The following is a 6,107-nucleotide window of genomic DNA, read 5'->3' as shown; positions in this document are numbered from 1 at the left end:
TGGGCACAGCCCTAGAGAGAGCCAGGGGAGAGAAGGGAGGGGCTCTGCATTGCCCCAGGCAAGCCACGGGGGGATGGGCGGGGCCCCTCCAAGCCCCGCCCCTACAGCCTGGCAGCCACCTCCTCCTCACAGTCCCCTCTGGTTGCCTCTTTCTCTTTATTCCTTGAGTCTCACCCCTCGCTTTGCACACAGCCCTCCTCGAGGCTACGCTGCCCAGGGTCACCGAGGCTGCCAGCTTCCGACCCCGGAGGCTGGAAGAGGCAGGGAGGGCTCTTGCCTGGAGCCTTCAGAAGGAGTGAGGGCCTGGCCAGGCGGCTCAGTGGTGGGGTATCCACCTGTGAATCAGGAGGTCATGGTTTGATTCCGGTCAGGGCACAGGCCCGGGTTGTGGGCTCGATCCCCAGTGTGGGGCGTGCAGGAGGCAGCCGATCCATGATTCTCATCACTGATGTTTCTCTCTCCCTCTCCCTTCCTCTCTGAAATCAATAAAAAAAAGAAGAAGGCGTGTGGCCCTGAGGACACCCTGATTTTGAACTTGTGGCTTCCAGGCTGTGAGGCAGTAGCCACCAGTCTGTGACCATGGGTTATAGCGGCCATGGCAGCAACTGCCTCACTGCAGAACCCCCAGAAGACGGCCAGGAACGCAGGACGGCGGTGCCTTTCAGGACACACGTGTGTGTGTTGGAGGGGGTCCCACCTCCTGCCTGCCCCCCCACACACACACACACACACACACACCCGGACCCGATGTTACTCGTCAGGACCAGGCCAGCAAGGCTGCTGGGACCCACCCACCTTCTGTGCCTGTCCCCGCCCTGGGGTCTCACTGCCCCCCCTGCTGGCTGTGGCGGTTCCCCTCCGAACCCTCCGGTAAAGGAAATGTTGGTGGAGCTGGTAAGATGGGTTTTAAACGCTTCCATCACTTCACTGCTGTGGGCTGGACTCCTCCTCCCCTTGAACAAGGGGCCGTGGCTTTCCAAGCTTAAACAGCCGGCATCTGCGCCTCCCCCTCGAGCCGGTGGAGAGGGCCGGGTACTTGCCCAAAGTCCAGAGAAAGTCAGAAGCAGGTGGTCAGTTTCAGGGCGGAATCAGTCCTGGTTCCCGCCTGCCGGGCCAGGTCGGAGCAAAGGCCAGGAGGCTGCGGGGGGGCGGGGGGGGGAATGAAGCAGATCTGTTTTGTTTTTAATATATTTTTGTTGATTTCAGAGGGGAAGGGAGAGATAGAAACATCAGTGATGAGAGAGAATCATGGACCAGCTGCCTCCTGCACGCCCCACACTGGGGATGGAGCCTGCAACACGGGCAGGTGTCCTGACTGGGACTCCAACCGTGCCCTCCTGGCTCATAGGTTAATGCTCAACCACTGAGCCACGCCAGCCGGGCTGAGGATTTGTAACAAGCAGCACCCTCCCACCATCTCCTCCCCTGCCTCCTGTCTGACCACAGAGAACCGGCCACGCTTGCCACACCCACCCCTCCCACCCACACCACTTCCTCGGAGTCTTAGAGCTGTGGGGCCCGCGTGGTGCCTAGAAAACCCTGTTGAAAGGGGTCGCCTCCGCGCCCAGCAGGTGCAGCACAGAGTGTTTGGGCTGGTGTCACGCCCAGCGACCCACCCACTCATTCTGTAACCCGACAACCAAGGGTCCTCGCTGCCTGTCACAACTTGAGCCAATTCAGCAGAGACAGGGTGGAATCATATGAGTGTTTATTCCCATCCTGCCGGCAGCAGGGGGAGCAGCCGGTCACCCACAAACATCTGCTCTGCACCCCCCATCAGCCGGCTGCTTACATAGGGCAGGACAAGGATGACGTGGGGAAGCAGGGGTGACAGGCCTGGGGAAGTAGGCGATGAGGCCTTCCCACCCCTGAGGCCGGAGCTGCACACCGGACTGTCCCAGGACTGGCTGGGAGGGTCGGCCCTCCCTGCCCCACAGGTCAGGCGGGGCCCCAGAGCTTGGCTGGCTTTGCTCTCCCGGTAGAGCCATGAGGCCAGGACGTGCCGACATCCCTGTGCCTGTCCCTGCCCGACACCCTGGCCTCCTGCAGGCACCAAGCTCCTTCTGCGAACCCTCCCCCAGTGTAGCCATGTGATCTCAGCTCCCGGGATGGGCCAGGGACCCTGGCCTGGTCAGGCATCATGGGATACCCCAGGGCCACAGTGAGCATCGGGCATGGCTATGGAACCCCGCAGGCCAACGCAGGCAAGCCCCCGGGTGCTTGCTGAACCCACTCTTTCTGGTAAGGTTGCTCAGCTGGGAGGCAGGAGGTGCTGGCAGCCCCCTCGCCGGCACAGGGGCAGCTCTGCCTGAGGAGGAGGCCATCACAGTCCAATGACATCTTCGAAGCCCCTGGATCCAGCGGTTCCTGAAGCTTCCGTTTCTGTATCAGTTACAGGGCTAATACATGTCCATGCACGTGTGTAGGTGTGTGTGTGGCGGGTTAAGCCATAAGTATAGAGAAATAAAACAAGCACTTTTTGAAGCATTTGGCATAATCCTGATCAATTGCACATATTCTCTCTTTTGAATTTCACAGCGAGACAGTCATCCCTTCGTTTTATCAAAATAAACAAGTAAACAAGGTCCCCGAGAGAAGTGACCGCCCAGGCGGTGGGCAGGTGACCAGAGGGTGGTGCTGGGCAGGTTGGCCCTGCAGACCCAGGGAGGTGCCTTCTCCGGCGAACACGGCTGTTAAGACCCCGCCTCCTGGTACCACGAGAGCATCACCCATTTAAGGAAGAATAACACCAACCTTATAAACCCCCTCGGGAACCAGAGGGGAAAGAGCGCGTCCCAAATGTTAACAATTAGCATCACCCTGACACCGAGCCTTGGCAAGGACATATTTTAGAGAGAGAGAGAGAGAGAGAGAGAGAGAGGACATTGCAGACCAATATCACTCACGAACACACGTGTAAATTCCCGGGCACACTTTTAGCAAATCGTCAACACAGACAGACCATAGTGAATTGTGGCCACGTGGGCTTTTCCCAGAAATGCAAGGTTGGCTTAATATTCAAAAATCAGGTGATGGCACTCACTTTCATAAACAGAACCAAAAAAGATTTAAAAAATCATATGATTTCAATAAATGCAAAAAAGTATGTGACCAAATTCATTCGTGACAAAAAAAAAATATTTTCATTGTCAGCAATGTAGGTGTGGGAGGGAACGTCACCAACTGGGTCAGGAAACTGCTAGAAACCCCGCAGCTGACATCACAGGAAACGGCTAGAGACCGAAGGGCTCCCAGGGGGCCAGGAAGGAGACAGGATGTCCACTGCCCCATCCCCACTTGTCCTGGACCCGCGTCAAGGTGCCAGCAACAAGCCTTCCCATGCAGAACGCCTGTGGCATCCACAAACCGCCTCCCCCCACTCGCCCCAGGAGCGGGGAGGCCCCGCGGAATGCAGAACGTGGGAGAGGGCTTGGGGCTGCTCCTGCCCCAGGATGCGAGTTATTTTAAGGCAACTTGGGCCTGGGTTTCCTGCGGAGGCCAGGCTGGTTCTGTTTGGGAAGTCGGGAAGCAGTGATTGGAGACAGATTCTTGGCGGGACTGCCTGGCCCGCTGGCCTCCGATGCCTGGCCCAGGGCAGGGGGAGGCTGCCAGCTTCGCAGCGTGGGCCCAGGGGAGGGGCTGGGGGAGCTGCCTGCCTGGGAAAGGCCTCACTCAGACCCCTTCATCCCCAAGTCAAATCCCAGGGGAGGGAGGGGCCTAGGAGGGGGAGCTCACTCCTGTTTGGGTCCTGCGAGGTCACCCTGTCAGACAGCCCTGCTCTGGCCCAGCACCTGGGGCTGAGCTGAGACCCTCCCTCACGGGCAGGCACCAGGCCCAGAGTCCCTACCCGGAGGCTCTGTGTTCCAGGGTGCGGGTCTATGGGATGAGCACTGGTCTGGGAGTCCCGAGAGCCCCCCCCCCTCCCTGGGGAGCTGCTGCTGACCGCCCAGGATGGGGGATCTCCATGTCCAGCTCCCCGGGGCCCTTTCTGGGCCTTCAGTGTCAGGGGCGTTGTCACACCAAGTGGCAGCAATGGTTTCTGTACTCCAACCCCACACCCCCAGAGCTGCCGGGGGCCCCCATCTGCACCCCAGCCCCCACCTCAGAGCCCAGTGCAATGAGGCACGTGGAGAACGCTCCCTGACTTGTCCCAGACTCAGCCCTGCTGTGGCCAGCGGCCCGGGGCCAGGCCAGCGCTGAAGACGGAGGGCCTGGTTTTCAGCTGGGACAGGACCTGAGCAGATAAAACTAGTGCAGGAGCCAGACCAACGGGTGGGGAGTCCGGAAGCCAGAGCCCCTCCTCTCCAGCCCAGCCCGGTGCCCAGGTGTGTGCCCGGGTGTGTGCCCAGGTGAGACGTGCATTTGTCAAAACGCCTCTCGGGCGCTGACTCTACACCGCGCTCTGCAAGGTAGATCCGCCGTTTGCTGGACACTCAGCGAGCACGTCCTGTGGGCCACGCCCTGGGCTGCACCCGGGGACCCGGAGCTGGAGGCCAGGCCCCTGCTTTCGAGGGCGAGGGCGGCCCAGTCCAGGGAAGAGAAGGAGGCGGCGAGGGGGGGCCGGTGCCTAAGCAGCTCCTGCTGCTGGTCACGGTCCAGGCCGGCCAGGACTGGTGCGGAGGGGCCGCCTGACGGAGCATCTGAGACAAGGTCAAGTCTGAGACGCCAAAGCACAAAAGAGAAGCCGGTCCCCAGTGCAGATGCCGTGTTATTATTACTCATGTTGTGCTGTTCCCCTCAAGTCACAATGCTGCCCAGCAGCTGCCTTCGTCGGCGGTCACAGGCCTGCGCTGTGACTCTAGTCCCTGCGGCAGCTGGCGGGCAGGCGGTCCAGGGGGCGGCGGGGAGGCCCGCGCTGGCCTCCAGGGGGACAGAGTCGCTGGAGGGCGTCGCCCACGCTGGCCTCCAGGGCACTGTTTGCCTCCTTCAGCTGCAGCTCTGGGCTCCGGCGGGGCCTCCTCTTCCTCATGCGCCCCGAGCTTGCAGGATCGTCATGAATAGACTCCGTGGAAGGCACGGGTCCGGGCCAGGAGCCGGCTGAGCAGCAGGAGAGCAGAGTCCAGTCCTTGCCCCGCTGTGCATGCTGGTGGCCTGTGGCTGTCCTCGCCCCTGGCCACAGCGCTGCAGGCTCCAAACAACTCAGATCTTTCCTCTCCCATCTGGAGGCCGCAGTCAGCAGCTGCGTTCTTTCCGAGGCTCCGGGAGAACCCTGCTCACGCCTTTCCAACTTCCAGAGGCACCTGCCTCCCCCCGCTGCCCCCCACACCCCGCCATGGGCAGCCTCAGGCTCTCTGTCCCGGCTGTCACGCCGCCCTTTCTCTCTGCACCTCCTTCTTGCAAGGATCCGCGTGGCAATGGGGCCACCTGGGGAGTCGGGATGGCTCCATCTGCAGGGCCTGCATCGCACCTGCCAGGCTCCTCTCGCCGTGAAGGTCATCTATTCATGGCTCCGGGAGGAGGGCGTGGGCACCTGGGAGGGTGCATTGCAAGCCTGGCCCACCGTGTGACCCAGGGCGGTCGCTGCTCATTGCTGGCCGGTGTCCCTGTCTCCGTGGCCAGGTAGGTGTCTCCAAGAGCCCTCCCCGTGCAGAGAGCCCTCGGCGTGTGCAGGCCTCCACCCAGGGCTGCAAGGCCCCAGAGGCCCTCGGGGCCAACTGGGGTGTCTGGAGACCCCAGAAGGGCCCGTCTCCGTGGGGGCCGTGTGGGGAAGTAGAACTTCCCCCTCAGAGGATGAAATTTCACGCAGGGCTTTAGCTCTGCAGGGCCTTTTCTTATGGGCGAAATCTCACTCAATATCTGTAATGACTCCATTAACCAATGGACAATAAATGAAGGCAGACCTGTGAAACTGCAGGTGTGACATCCCCACCTAGGCGAGGAGCTGAGGCTCAGAGGTCGGGTCTCGGGACCAGGGACTTGGCCGTGGGCTGCCAGCTGCAGGGCCCTGCCCCACGGGGGGCACTGGGCTCACTCGGAGGGCGAGGGGAGGAAATGGGAATGCGGGCAGCGGTGCCCGGGGGAGGGGCCTCACCTGAGAATGCGTGCACGCGCGCGCACACACACACACACACACACACACACACACACACACACAGGTCCCGCCGGGG

Source organism: Myotis davidii, unplaced genomic scaffold (assembly GCF_000327345.1).
Source record: "Myotis davidii unplaced genomic scaffold, ASM32734v1 scaffold428, whole genome shotgun sequence".
NCBI classification, from domain to species: Eukaryota; Metazoa; Chordata; class Mammalia; order Chiroptera; family Vespertilionidae; genus Myotis; species Myotis davidii.
The sequence above is the reverse complement of the archived record's forward strand: the minus strand, read 5'-3'. Positions refer to the sequence as shown.